The sequence below is a fragment of the Tamandua tetradactyla genome, chromosome 6 (assembly GCF_023851605.1).
Source record: "Tamandua tetradactyla isolate mTamTet1 chromosome 6, mTamTet1.pri, whole genome shotgun sequence".
In the NCBI taxonomy this organism is placed as follows: Eukaryota; Metazoa; Chordata; class Mammalia; order Pilosa; family Myrmecophagidae; genus Tamandua; species Tamandua tetradactyla.
Window position 1 is genome coordinate 137,422,908 of NC_135332.1, and position 15,598 is coordinate 137,438,505.

The 15,598-nt window shown below is 43.1% G+C and overlaps 1 non-coding gene and 1 pseudogene across 1 annotated transcript; one reads left to right on the forward strand and one right to left on the reverse strand.

Moving 5' to 3' along the window:
• Positions 1-806: 806 nt before the first annotated feature.
• LOC143689146 (U6 spliceosomal RNA) lies at positions 807-909 on the reverse strand. Its single transcript, XR_013178612.1, has one exon. It is a non-coding gene; the product is annotated as a U6 spliceosomal RNA (small nuclear RNA).
• A 13,542-nt stretch (positions 910-14,451) lies between these two features.
• LOC143686846 (ferritin heavy chain pseudogene) lies at positions 14,452-15,055 on the forward strand (annotated as a pseudogene).
• The last annotated feature ends 543 nt before the right edge of the window (positions 15,056-15,598 follow it).

A 15,598-nucleotide genomic window follows, 5' to 3' on the forward strand; every position in this document is an offset into this window, starting at 1 on the left:
TCATTTATTCAGTGCTATATTAAACAGTGTATTGGAAGATAGATTAACTAATAGCTCCAAGCTTCCTAACAATTTAAATGAAAATTACAAAATGTTTGAGACCTATTTTGGAATACAAAGGGTGTTTGACTTCCGATTTCCATTCTCTGTAGAACAAGAACAGGTCATTCCTTTATTGACATGCATAAAATACATCACATTTTCTGTTCTGCTGATGCTATAAATTCAATACCAGTTCTCCAGCCACATCAGTTATGAGCATAAAGTATATCATGTAACCTCAAATTTCTGACAGTGGAAGGTTTAAACAAGAATGGATGCTGCTATAGAGCAATGCTGTTTCCTTTGATGTGACAACTGAACATCCATCTCCCTCCCCCTCAGATGACTTCTTCAGCATGTTAGAGCAGTGAGGAATGGTTTTAGTCTCATAACCAAGTTAGAATGAAGACATTGGCCACATAATACACATGCTCCATGTTTTAAAAAATTCTGAATCTTGGGCAACTGTTCTCTCACAACTACTTTACAGTTTCTAAAAGCAGTTATTGTCCAAAGCTGGAAGAACTTAAGTCTTCTCAGATGAGCATGTGAATGAATGGAGGGAGGTAAACAAAAAATAAAATTAAAAAAGATGAAGACTGATAGGGGAGCAGCCGGATAAGAAAATCAAAAAAGGAACAGTAATTTAAAGTTTATTCCAGCTATAATGCAGGTTATTCTGACTTTAAGGTAGCATCACATGGCATACTTCTGAGTCCATTCCCGAGATATTCTGTTGGACTTATCTCTGTCTGTTTTATAGAAAAAATATGGAACGCTTCACGAATTTGCGTGTCTTCCTTGCGCAGGGGCCATGCTAATCTTCTCTGTATCGTTCCAATCTTAGTATATGTGCCGCCGAAGCAAGCAGTACTCAGTATCTTGATAACTGTCCCCTAGTTCCTCACAGGTTGGTCAGCGCCCTCAGGCTTCAAACATTTTTTTGCCGCCCTCCCCTCACCACCCATGAAAATTAACCTATCGTGTGTGCTTCCTTCTGTTAACGGGATCTTTCTTCTCCAACCTCTTATGATGAGGATACGCCTTTATCTGAAAATACGAAATGCTAATAGCTAATTTCAGCCTCACGCATCCTATAAAATTGGATCAGAGAGTCATACAGAGATGGGTGTGAATCCAAGTTCTGCTGCTTCCCAGTTGTATGAGCAAGACAGCTTTGTGGAGTCCGTCTGCTCATCTGCAAAATTTCATAGCGTTGGTGTTAAGAATAGTATAAAATGAAATATAACATCTAGCGTAGTGCCTGGAAGAGTGTGAGTGTGAAATTAATGATGACTCTTCCAAATATGTGTATCTGCACCCAGGTTCAAGTCTTCCAAGTGAGCTGGTCATTGATCCAGCTTTGAAAGGTCTCTGGGGAAGGGACTTCCAGAGCCTCCCTTGGTGCGCTTGCTTAATCGTGCTTACAGTTTGGAAATCCTTCCTCCTGTCTGAGTGAAGGAATGCCATCTCTCACTGAAGTTTAAGCTTTGTATTAGCATCTGTGGAGGGCAGAGATTCTTCCTTGAGATCTTTGCCCTGTTCCCTCCCACGTTAAAAAGCTCTGGGTTCCTTAATCTTACCTAATAAAATCCATCATCTATTCCTAGGATAATAACTTTATTACTTTTTTTTAGGAGTCAGAGTAAGATTTTGATGGTATTAGCTAGAGATCCAGGCACACCTAACTGGCAAAGGAAAGCAAAGTGCTACTTTATTATAAACTGGGCTTGTGTCTAAAACTTTTTGTCTATGGTTCTCAAAGTGTGTTCTCTAGACCTGCAGCAGGGGCTTCTCCAGGGAGTTTGCTAGAAATGCAAATTATTAGGCCCTATCCCAGACCAACGGAACCAGAAACTCTGGGTGGGACCCAGCAGGCCATATTTCAACAAGCCCTCAGGTGATTCTGACACTCGTTAAAGTCTGAGAACCCCTGCAATGTGGGTAAAAAGGTTTGGAGGCAGTAGCTAAGGCCTGAGGTCCAAGGGAGCCCACCCCACTCCTCCTAAACCCCAATACATAAATCTCAGGGTTTCATCACCCTCTAATTATCAGCAAAGGATCAAACAACCCCTACAGGGCCGCCGTAGGAGAAAAAGAGAGATTGCGGGCTTCCTCCTGAGCTGGGGAAGCCCTCAGCCCCCACCCCCCCATTCCCCGAAAAGAAAGAGGGAGATGAGCCATCTGCCCCGGCTCTGCTACAGGAAGAGAGAACCGCCTGCATATGCATGACCTTTTAGCTCTTGCCGCCTGGTAAACATAACCTATTCAGTGCCCTAGAGTCTGAGTAGCCAGATCAGCAATTCCCAGGGAGTGAGGAAGGAAAGAGTGAAAGGAAAGCCATCCCTATGAGTAGAGAGAGGACAAAAACATTCAAATCTGCCCGAGGGATTTGCTCAGTTCTCCTGGTTGCTCCCCTTCTCAATTTACTGTGGGAAAGAAACGGCTTTTGTTGTTTTAAATTAATTTATTTATTTTTAGTGGGGAAGTGGGGTGAGCTAAAGTGCCCTAAATTGTGAGGTTTTATGGTGTGTATTGGAAATTATTAAGCAATAGAAATAAAAGGTCTTGCTGTTTTCCCTTGTATTTTCCCATATCAAAAGCTTGGGCATCTTTCCAAGAACAGAACTTTCCATAGCAAAACATCATCTGTTTTCAAATTACTCTAGAGGTCAAAGGCGACCAGAATATAGAAGACAGTTTGTAGAGGCCAACTAGTGTCCGAAATCGATCCCACAGTGGGGGGCTGGCACTTCAGGCTACAAGGCTTTCACTGTTTGCTGCAGGCTCGTTTGTTTTATTCACGAGCCTATGTCTGCAGGCAATCGGGCAGGCAAGTGTTCATGAAAGACACTAGCGAGAAAAATGTCTGGTGATTTTTGTTTTGTTTTCTTATTACAGCATGAGCTTAAACAACTCTTGGTTTTGCCATAAATCAGTAATATTCAAACTTTGAGATATTTAATTCTAAATAGTTTGGATTCTAAGTCTCTGTGTCTTGGACGCCAGCAAAGAAAAATTATCTTAAAGCATGGGGCGGAGGGAGGGAGGCGAGTCATATAAAAAAAAGTTTATGAATTATATTATCGTCCTGCCCTTTTGCAAAATTATGCCTTTTAAAATTCAGTTCACATTAGTCACAGGCCATCCACAGCAGGTCACCGGTTTCCATAGTGCCATCCACAGGGAAGCTGCAGGGTCATTATTTCTCCTATTTTGTCACAGAAAGTACTCATTCCAACTCGGCATCCTCTCCAGCTCTGCAGCAGCCGCAATGTTTCAGAATAGATTAATTATAAGGGAACTTTGTGTAAATCTGCTTTCTTCTAAATTGTGCCTTATCTTCCTGCTTGATTTCACATCTGCTCATTTGTGAAGACTTATGAAGAGGGCTGAGACACAGAGGATGTGCCGGGATTTTAATTTGATGTACCTTTTCTGTTCCCTCAATGTTCAACAAGCCCCAAACCCCCAGCCAAACACCAACCCCCTGCCCCTGCAGTGAAGCGGCCTCGTGAGGTAAACCCGACCTCCGGTGCAAAGGCAGAGAGCAGACTTCATGGCCCTCACAGTCCACAGGGTGCTGTTCCCTGCACCTCCTTCATCAGGCAGGGCCACGAGCAGAAGGTTGTACCAGGGTCCTTGGAAACGCCCCAACAACAGGGCACCATTCCTACCAGTGGGAACTTGTCCTGGGCCTGTGCTCATGACACCCCAGGGACGCACTGCCAAGCAATGTAAGACCACGAATGAGGACGTTGTGCACACTCCCCTGCCCCGACGTGGAGGAACATGTCCTGAATTCCCTCTTTCTCGTTTTTCAGCTCTGAGTTCCGAGGTATTTGGGCTAATGGTACTCTCTCTGCCCCCATGAAGGACTCCGCCTAGGATTGCAGTAGGAACCGCTGCTGGAAACTCACACCTTGAATGGCCCTGAGAAGCCACCAGGTCCAGTTTCTTCATTTTCCAGATGAGAAAGTGGAAGCCAAGAAAAGAGGCAACCCATTCAGTGTGGATTCACCCTGCTGTTGGCACAGAGGAGCTTCTATTTTAGATCTTGACCTGCCCCTCTACTTCCCTTGGTGGGCTCCTATAAAATAACCTGTATCACACTCCATTTGTTTCTCCTCTGCAGGAGAAAAAAAATTGCCACTACTGAGGCCTGTGATCAGAGGCACGACAAATATTCTGAGCTTTGTTCCATGCCAGATGGGAATCCACAGCTTTTCAGGCATTTTTCTCAGCAAACCTAAGAAACCCCAACAAAACGAGCGACTGTGCTAGAGATATCTGAAGGAGTGTGAAGGAATGAACTTCTAAGCAACATAGCAGGCACTCAAAATCCTGCAGCTGAGCCCCTGTCTGATCTAGGTCCTGGGGACACCAAGGTGAGGCATGGCCTGTCCTCAGGAGCTAAGAATCTGACATGGAAGATAAGGAGGGAGACTGGGAATGACAGCTCCGGGCTACAAGAGAGAATGCACCCGGAGGTGCAAAGGGAGCTCAGTGGTAGAGTTATTGCCTGCCACGTGAAAGACTTAGGTTCGATGCACAGCCCGTGTACCTCCTGCCCCCCCTCCAAAAAAAAATAATAATTCAACAACTGGTGCTGCAATATCAGGATACTCACGTGGAAAAAGAATGAAATGTGACCCCCACCATACAGCATACAAAGGAAAAGAAAAGATAGCATGTACAGTGTCAAGGGTGGGGAGGCCTGTGAACCAAGCTGCTACATGATATGTCATGCGAACACAGGCCCAAGCACAACAGAAACTTTCAGCAAATACTGCTTTATTACTTACACAGCACAAAGGGTCCAAAAGAGCAGGGGAAGAGGTCCAGTTGTGGCCAGTCTCCCGGGGAGGCCAAACTGCTCAGGCGAAGGCCAGTTAATGACAGCTCTATACTTCCCATTAGGCTTTGGAGAGGAGAGGCAAATCTGTGTTCTGTCAGAGCGCAGGGCCGGATATTTATACAACTCGGGGAAGGGTCCCTGCCACTGAGAGTGCCTGCCCTGGTAAGCAGCTGGAACTATTAGTTCCTGGGGTTCAGATAAGGGCAGGCCTTTTCATTAAACCAAACACAATGGAAAAGGGGGACTGGGTAGGTGAGGGCTGGAAGATGAATGCCACGTGCATCCCTGACTTCCCCAGCAGCAGCTCTCGCCTTCTTGAAGAGGTTTCAGGGATTCAGGCAAGACCTCTGAGAGGGGGACGTAAATGAGCCATGTCTTGAAACCCAAATAGGTATTAGATGGACAAGAAGGGAGAAATGATTCAGACCAGTTAAGAGAACAATTGTTTGGCATTCAGGGTCATTTCTAGGGCCAGCAGATGTTGGAAAAAAATAGTAATAAATGCAATCTTAAATTGGCCCAGATAGGAGCCCACTCCTAGTTTCTGATGAATGACACACAGCTCACAAACTTCTCTCCCAGGCAATCAGCAATGAAAAGCTCAAAAATCTCATTCATTTCGTCAATGCTAGAAGAATTCACCATTGCCTTTACTAAAGCTTATACAGATTGGTGTTTTAGTACAAAATGAGGTAACATATCATGGTGAAGAACCCAGTATGTAGTATTTGTTGTATGAAACAATCATGTGCATTGTTGATTGCCTTATATAATAGGAAAGCCAGAAGAATTCAGGTTTCAGGGCTGCTTGATTCCGTAGCTCTACCATGGCATAGAGGAAGCCAGCCTCGCCCTTTATCTGTTCTGCCGTCTTCGTGCTGGCTCTGCATGAAGCCATTGCAGGCATGAAAGATGAAGGAAATCTTCCTAAGATGTTCCCCAGGAGAGCTCTCCTCTCACCTCACTTTGCAGAAGAGAGATTTGCACCTGACCATTCCTGACCCAACCACATGAATGGATGGGGTTACCCTGAAGTGAATTAGGCCCATTCTCAGGGGTGGGAATGGATTTGGCTTACTGGAGATTGCACTGGGAAGGAAAAAAACAGATTCAGTTTGGAGGAGAAAGGGCAAAATAGATGCTGAGTGGGCAACCAAGAGTTTCCTCTGGTCATACTTCATCAGTTATGGGGCGGTTATGGGGCGGGTGGGGCGTGGACGGTCAAGTTAATAAGGTAGTAAGTGCTTTGATAACCAGAAGCTATTCGTATAATTGGTCTCTTTTTCCCTTCTCCCATCAAACTGTTTCTACCCTGGATCCAGCTACCTCGGGATGTGTGGTCACAGGGACTGCAAAAATGTGGCAGTTTCAGTTATTAAGCAGATTTGCAGGGAGAGACTTTTAAGCCGAGGTGATATAAAAACCTTCAAATCACACCCATCCAGCAGCCCCAAGGTCTGCTGCGTTTGGGGAGGAGAGAGCCTGGCAGAAATCCTCAAGGTTATTCTATAGTTGGAAGTGTGTGGCCTAGCAGCCCCTTTGTTGCCACCACCCATGACCCTCACTCTTCTTTATTTGCTAACTTTCTCCAGCAAATGAAACTATGTATATATAGGCCCACATATCCTTTTTTTTTTTTTTGCCAGCATTATCTTGAGCAAAACTGTGAGTGCAACAGGGATATTTTGGAAATATTAATCTGATAGCTTTTATTTGCCTTCAGTCCTTGAGTCACATGTCTGAGCATTAAATTTATTACCCAGAGGAGAGGGTGGTTGCTTCTAAAATTAGCAAAGATACAGTTTTTTTCATAGTCCATTCTGGGGTATTGGTTTCCACATCGGAACATACCAAAGTTTAAAATGTGTTATTTTTTACACAGCCATCTGGTTCAAATGCCTTCTCTTAAGAAGACACATTCCTTATGTTTCCTGGTTGGGGATAAAAGGAACCAGCATCACATAATAACTCTCCGGTGAAGGAATTATTCTCCACCCACATTAGACCCCTCCCCTATTTTCTCTTGTCCCATTGCTTTTCTTGTACTATTCTCTCGACCCATAATGGTCTTTATTTTCCCTTTGTCTTGCATTTTTTTCATCCCTTTCTCCAAGACGCAGCTCAAAATTCACTTCAGGAAAAGTTTCTTGATTAACCTTGGATTATGCAGTCATTTAATGTACCACTTCAGATTTAGGGGAAGTTTGAAGGAAAAAGTTAGCTTTATAGTTGTTTACTTCTGCCATTGTATCTACTCCAACAATTTAGAAGGTTTATGTATGATAAATAGAAAATAGGGGTATAATTCAATCTGATTAATTGGAGATTTCATTCAAACTAAATACATGTTATTCTACAACTGAAGGAGATGGCCAGAAATTTGTCACTTCTTTTTGAAATGTGGCAAAAGCAACAAGTTGATCAAGAAACATAAATTCTGCTAAGAGCAGTTGCTTTCAGCGTTTCTGTCATTGGCAAGTCATTCAGGACCACCTCTGAGGCTGATCAACATGGTGATACAACTCTCATTAGTATTCTAAATTTGTATAGCAGTGGTATTGGCTATAGAGGCAAGAAGCCTCCTTCTTGGTCTACCTCTTTGGTTTAGAGAAAAAGTTCATACCTGCAGAAAAAATAAGCCGTGCCATCCAGAATATATTCTTTCTGGTCCCAAAAGTCCTTGTCACAAATTCATTAGCTTCCCCTTGGGGTGCACACTTAGACACAGTTGATGAATATTTATTGCTCAATAAATAATTTGTATCATATATATAAGACCAAAATATCTTATTCTCTGGATCTTTTCGATATTCTCATAAATATACAAAGATTCCATAAAAATTAAAACAAGCCATTATATTAGTTTTATTAACTCGCAGGATTTACTCACCAAATCCAAAGGGTCATAGTATCATAGCTGAGATCATGAGATACCGAAGTAATCAGAAAATAGACCTCTGACTGAAATCCAATCATGTTTCTATCCCGAACATTAGGCTCCTTTCTTTCAGACAGACTTCTGTTAGGCCTAAGGACTTTTCAAACTATTAACCATCTGGTGAGACTATCTTTCCTTCATGCCCCTTCCCAGGCAGTTCCTTACTTCAGAGAGAATATTTTCTGACTTGTATTAGCATAAATTAATTTTGCATGGTCTTGACGTTCATGTAAATGGAAACTTACAATGTGTATATTCTTTTGATTCCAGCTTTTTTTTTCAATTCAACAGAACGTTTTTGAGGTTCATTCATGTTGTTCTAGCTATAATTTATTTTTTATAGTACGCCTTTACAGTAGGACCTTATTTTACCCAACCAAGATGTTACAACACTCTTTGCATAAGTTGAAAATGATGCTTAATAGCGAATATTAATAAGTATTTCTTACAAACATACTTATCACACATTTTTAAATAAATAAACACTCTAGTAACAATAAACAAAATTAATCTTTGAAATAATTTTTTTGAATTTTAATTCTTTCTCTCTCTGCCTTTATTATTATTTTGTTGTTGTTGCCAATCGCATATACCTGAATTTGCGTATGCCAAGTTTGCATAAAATGAGGACCCACTGTATATGAGGACACCACAATTTGTTTATGTGTTCTCCTACTGATGAACATTCAAGTCATTTCTAGCTTCAGCCATTATAGATAAAGCTGCTATGAATAGTCTTGTAGAAGTCTTTTTTGTGGACATGTACAGTAATTTCTGTAGGGTATGTACTTAGGGTGGAATTACTGAATCGTAGGACAAGTATATGCTTAACTTTAGTACATGCTACTGAACAGCCTTCCAAGATAGTTGTACATTTCCACCAGCAGTGATTAAGAGTTTTAGTTGCTTTATGTCCTTGCCAGCACTTGGTTGTCAGTCTTCAGTTTCAGCCATTCTCTTTGGCGTGTTGTAGTATCTCACTGGAGTTTCTATTTGCACTTCTCTGATGACTAATCATGTTGAACAAAAATCTCTCTCAGGGTGATTCTTTCTCTTCCACAATCTGTAAGTAGAACTATTTATCAGCTAAGCAGAAGTCAGATTGGCTAAATCTAATGGGGCAGATAATAATGGGGCTTATATTTCCTAAGTTCTACTGGCCTGGTTTTTAAGAACTCTTTGTTCACTCTAAAAGGAAAGCATTTCTATTAGAAATTTTACCTTTAATTTCCATGACATGTAGAGAAATAATTGCACTGGAAGGGAGTTTTCCTTGGGCCAAAATTTTGGTTCTGCCAAGAAGTTGATGGCTTTCTGAAGAACTCCACATTGAAGATAATGAAGCAGGGTCAGCTAAGAACTCTCAAAATACCATGTGGTACCCTGATGTGGAAGTTCTTGCAACATAAGCAGTAATAGCTTCTGACACACTATTCCTTTTGGTTAAACTCCGAATAATCTGATGTGCTGATAACAAGTATATCAATGGTACTTCAAGACTCACTGATTACCCAAGGATTAGGTCAAAAAATATTTGGGGGCTCCCTGGGCTCTCTGCAGACAGTGCACTACTGTTTAATGGCTTCTATTTCATTTGCTTCACAGTTGGCTGAAAACCTCTCAACATCAAGCATAGCACAGGGCCTGGCACAAAGAAGGAAATCAATAAACACTTGCTCAATAAACATTTATCAAGTGACATAACCAACTCAAACTTACTTTTATTGGCTCTTATAACTGTGAACACCAGAATACAACTTGTTTCCCCAAAGCTAGACCCAGCACCTCATATGATGCTCTCAGGGAATTGTCTTTCCATTTCTTATCATCTTATTGGCTTCACTCTTGAGATTTCCCTATCATTCCTTGTAAAGGCAAAGAGAGCCACCGACAGTTCTAGGCTTACGTAATGCTCATAACTAACAATCCTGGTTTAAAAAAAGAAAGAAAGAAAGTAGTGCTGCTTTCCCGATAGTTCCAGAAGAAAGTTCCAACCGGGGTTGGAGAACTTTGGACAGATCTGGGTTGCATGATGGCTGAACCACAAAGATTGAGTCTAGGGAAGGAAGGCTGTTGCTCCAAAGAGACCTTTGCAGACCAAAACATGTCCATTCCTCACCTACATCTTTTGGAGCCATCTTTGGAGTGGACTGACACTCTGGTACTTGCTTTGCTTTCTCTTTGATAGCCTCCCCTGGCTGTCTCTAAAAGTTGCATTCTTATGCCATCCCACAGTCAGGAGAAAGCAGATCATCAGCAACGGTCCTTTTCTGGAGCAAACTGAGTTAACCCCAGCCAAAATCCAATAGGACGCAACTACAGACCTCCAAGGGAATAAGGACATTAATGGAAATTTAAATAAATAAAAAGTGTTAAGATCGAACCTCATTGATTCCCAGCATACAGATGAAACACTTTAAGACTGGCAGAGCCATGTAGCATTGCAAAAACTCTCCAAAATTCCAAACCCTGAATGAAATCAAGGGGGGCATTAATTTGAAAACAGAAAAGAATCTATGCCTGCTCAAACTATGTAAGCATTTAATGGTTGAGAACTCTGTCTCCATATGACAAGAATTAATTAAATTAAATTTTTGACTACTCAAAATAAATAGGATTTGGAATATAAGCAAATTCACTTTATGCCAAAAACATAAAAATAGAGTTAGAAATTATTAGCAGCTAGCACTTATTATGATATGACTTATGCATGCCAGGCACTATGCTCAATGCTTTGTATGAAGTATTTAATCCTCCCAGTGTCCTTATAAGGCAGGGCTTATCTTCAAACAGTCCTAGGTTTGAATCCTGCCTTTTCTACTCAGCAGTTTTCAAGTTTAATTTTTTAAAATGCTTTAAAAATTTTTTAATTTTTATGTCTAGGAGCTTTGACCATAGAATGGGAAAGCAAAAAACCACACCTATTCCATGTGGATCACTCTAAGAAGGAGATCCAATAACCCGGGTAAGGAAAAGGGCCCTCGCTCAGGCCCCACCCAGCACCCACCAGCCTTTCGTTCTCTCCTCGCCATCCTGTTACCATGTCTATCCACATCCAACTTGTAAAAATAAAACAAAGCAAAACCATGCAAAAACAATGAGGGTGAGCTTCCTCTGAGCAGCAGAGACAGACCACAAAGATGAAGACATTCCCCAGCAGCAAATTCCGGGAGCCCCGTAGCTGCTGGCTCCAGCCAGTGACAGAGAACAGGCCCAGCCAGTGCCTTCCAGAAGTCCCCTCTGGGCCACTTGTTGACATTTCTCAGAACAAATACTTCAGGTCTGAATTCTCTCAGAATGTAGCATCACTCCTTCCCAAATGCTTCTGAGGCGGCCTTGAGTTTCTAGTTTATTAAATGAAGTTTTCCTGATGCTCCAGAAGTAACTTTTGAATAGCTAAACACCTGCTGGTAGCTGAGGCTTGGGGTGTGCTATGACTCTGGAGAATTCTGCCACAACAGCCCTTTCCCTGACTCTGCCTACAACTATTAATATATATATACTGCTTTTTTGTTTTACTTTATAAAAGGAATATATGCCAATTTCCTGAAAATTAGAAGAAATCTTAAGTAAAATGAAGAAAATAAGCAACTCATAATCCCACCCACCCGATTAACACATTGGTTCATATCCTTCAAACCAAATATCGTCTCTTCCCAACAGGGTTTGTACAACTCAAACTATTCTGTGATTTGCTTTTTTCATTTAATAATATCAAGCAAACATTTTCCCGTGTCCATAAACATTCTAGCGTAACTCTAAAATGATAGCATAGTATTCCACTCTGTGGGTCCAGCTACTTTTATACTTAAATAAAACAAGATGAATTTGGTAGGTGCTGTCACTTCTGACAACTTCAAACTAAAACAGATATGGAAACAACTGGTTGGAAAATTGTAAAAAAAAATACGGTTGTTTTCCTAATTATATTACCAAAGGATTGGTTTGGTTTCTTTTTCTCCTGAGGCCTGACTTTTTTTCTTATTACATTGACCTCACTGGTCAGTAGCTCTGGGATTCTGTGGATAGAGTCTACTAGCCGAAAACCTAAACGAAAATATTGGCTACGGCTTTGGTGCAGGTTTTCATGCAGGCGGTCAGTGCCCAGGTACGGCCAGGAGCATGTGGGATTGTGTCCACAGCCCTAAATCCTAGACACCGGAGGGAGGTGGAGGCAGGCCGGGGGACTGGGTTTGTGCAGCGCTTTCTCCTCAGACAGACTTCTATATGCTTACTGAAACGACTCTGGGTTATTTGTTGGGAGACGTCCTGGCATAACTGGAGGTGGCACTTTTCTTGCTTTTCTGCCTTCTGTTATTCGGTGTGTAAAAGCAATGCAGTGCATCCCCTCCAGTATCACCATGCTCTGAGGGGAGTTGGAGAATACAGCAGAGGGTGTTTGCTAAAGCTTCCAGCACTTCGCAACAATGGTCACTTTGCAGAGTAGCGAATGAGCCCCAGGAGACCTGCGCTGCCCGAGGCCACACCCCTGCCAGGGCCGCTTCCACGGCAGCGCCCTCCGTGGCGGTGGGTGGCACCTTGTACGCTTCTCTTCTGTAGGCTTGTCTCAACACCCCCAGGACCTTCGTGGGGGGTGTGGGGGTGCCTCTGAAACAGCAGAGCCACAGCTTCCCTGCAGGGGTCTCCCCTCATCAAGATGTCACGGTGGCACAGACCCTTTGCCTGGAGCTGAAGGATACTCCATTCAGAGCTGCTAAGGTCCTTAAACTTAACGAGAAATAGATGAGTCGCCAGTGGGAGCCGAGCCTGCTGTCAGAGAGGAAACCAAGAAACTGACTAATGCAGAGGCTTAAGCCACGGGAGGGCTGTCTGGTCCTTGGAGCTAGGTTTCTACACCTGTCTCCTGAGCACACTGCATGCCGCCATCGGGACGGGATCTCCTCATCTCTGGCCTGGTCTTCTTTCTGGGTGATGGATCTCATCCTGCTCTGCATTTTAACCCCCGTTCTAGCTGACTTTTCTCAGCAGCCAGGGTCATTCTCTTGACTCTAAAATTGCTTCTGAGTTCTAGTGGTATTTCAGCAACTGATCCCCGAATCTCGCCTTTGTGTTGACTGCTTCATGCTTGTCCTTTTCTGGCGTTGCCACTTTCTCTGACCTCACCCTGTCTCCTGGGGCTGTAAACCCCTCCCTGGGTGGTGTCCTCCACCTCCGGGTTTGCATAGACACCTGGCCCTCTCTGCCCCCTAGTTGTCCCAGGCAGCACAGCTGCACCTGCACGGAGACATACCTCTTGGTCAACCAGACCTGTTGGTAAGGACTGTGCTGGCTCAGTGGCTTCCCACCAGGTTTGCTTAAAACCACCACACAGGTTGCAGGCAGCAGTGGGGCCTTGGGACTGCATATGCTGCATAAGCACTGGGTCAGCCTTGCTTACCCTACAACATGGCTCTTTTCCATACCTGCTTTTGGATGAAAGAAATAGAAAAGTAGGAGAGCAACTGAGTAATCGTGCAAGCATAATCTCCTCTCTGAATAACAGAAAACCGGTATGCTTTCCCCCCTTTCCTATATTGGTTTTTTTTTTTTTTTTTTTTTTTTCTATTTACACAGAAGATAGAGCCTTTGTGTTTTCCATTTGCCTTTTGGGATTAACTCTTGAGAGGTAGTGCTGTACTCATTTAGTGGTCAGTCACAAACTCAGTACCCTAATGTTCCTCAATGTAAAAGATGCAGAGTCTACCAGAGAAGAGCTTGGGAAGATTGGAAGAACCAAATTAAAACTAGGCTCCACCCTATGATCTCAATGAGAATTAGCAAGCGAAGTCCTCCACTCCCCTGATAACAAGGATATCATCCATTTCATGGGGTCAGTCAGCGAGAGACGTGGCCTTTCTTCAGCAAATTTGCATCTCATTTTTGTGCTCTGATCACTGTGGCAGAGCACATGGAAAGTCTAACAAATGCACTGTTAGCAGTTTGCTATGCCAGATGCTGTGGCAGAATCATTTTTAATTATCCCAACGTTTTCTTTAAAAATAAGAAAATTTATAAGATTGCCAGCCTCGTCAAGAAGCATTTGCTTTAGCAAATACATAATGCTGTAAATGGGTCTTGAGTTCAGATTCTGGGCCTGTCTAAATCCACTGTCTCTTGGTATTGACTTGGCGCAGTTATTGTTTTCTATCTTGAGGATTGAAAGAAATAATGCCTATCAAGTGAGTTGCGTGGTGCTGGGTACAGCAAGCACTCAGAAAAGAATAACGAATTGAGGCAACTGGATTAGTTTCCTAGGGCTGATATGACAAATTACCACAAGTTTAGTGGCTAAAAACAACACGTATTTATTATCATACATTCTGGAGGCCGGAAGTCCTAAAATCAAGGGTCCTTCTGTTGACTCTAGGGGAGACTCTATTTCCTTGCCTTTTCTATCTACTCAAGGCTGCCTGCATTCCTGGGCTCGTGGCCCCACATCACTCCTACTTCTGCCTATGCCAGCACATTTCCTTCTCTGGCTCTACTGCCTTCTTCTTTCACTTATAGGAACTCTTGTGGGCTGACATCCTGGCGAAGAGTTACCCTAGTTTCCTGCTTCAACAGTGCTTGAAGGGAACCCAGCGTTTGCCCCCTTCGGCCGACCACCCCGAGCATGCTCTCAGTCATGCTCCAGCACCACACAGCCGCCACCTCCTCTCCTCCACTGCCCTCTGTGACGGCCACATCCCCATCACAGGTGCACCAGAATTACATCCAGGACTCAGAGGCCACCATTAACCACCGATCAAACTGGAGCTCTACATCACTTATGTCTACCTGCCACTGTCTCACTTCTTTGACTGTGATGATGTGGCTTTGAAGAACTTTGCCAAATATTTTCTTCACCAATCTTATGGGGAGAGGGAACATCCTGAGAAACTCACAAAGCTGCAGAACCAACAAGGTGGCCGAATCTTCCTTCAAGATACCAAGAAACCAGAACGAGGCGACCTGGAGAGCGGGCTGAATGCAATGGAGTGTGCATTACACTTGGAAGAAAGGGTGAATCAGTCACTACTGGAACTGTACAAACTGGTCATTGACAGAAATGACCCCTGCTTGTGTGACTTCATTGAACCGCATTGCCTGAATGAGAAGGTGAAATTCATCAAGGAGCTGGTGACTTTATAACCAACTTGCACAAGATGAGGGCCCCGGATTCTGGCTTGGCAGAGTATTTCTTTGACAAGCACACTCTGGGAAACAGTGATGATTAGAGCTAAGCCTCATTCCCTCTTCCCCAGACTTCTGTGGTCACCACAGCAGTGCCTGCATGCTGGGTTTACTTCACCTTTTCTATAAGTTGTATTAACACCCACCAAGTTCTTTCACTTGTACCATTCCTTCAAATAAAGTAATTTGGTAATAGCCCCCCCCCCAAAAGGAACTCTTGGAATTTTATGGGGCCCACCTCAAAAGCCCAGTACCATCTCCCATCTTAAAGTCTGTAGTTTTGTCATATCTACAAAGTCGCTTTTGCCATGGAAGGTAACATATTCACAGCTTCCAGGGACATGGAGACCTTTGAGGGTTGTTATTCTGCTTACCACAGCAACTTATTTCATTCTCACATGTCTGAAAGATTGCTTGGCGGTGCCGAGAGACAGTGGCATAACTTGGATAAAACATTGGTTGGAAATAGGTAAAAATGTAAGAGCTTTCAGGTTTGGAGGCAGAGATGAGTAGCTGTCATCAAAGGTGTTTTGGTCTGCCAAAGCTGTCAGAATGCAACACACCAGAGATGGATTGGCTTTCAAAAT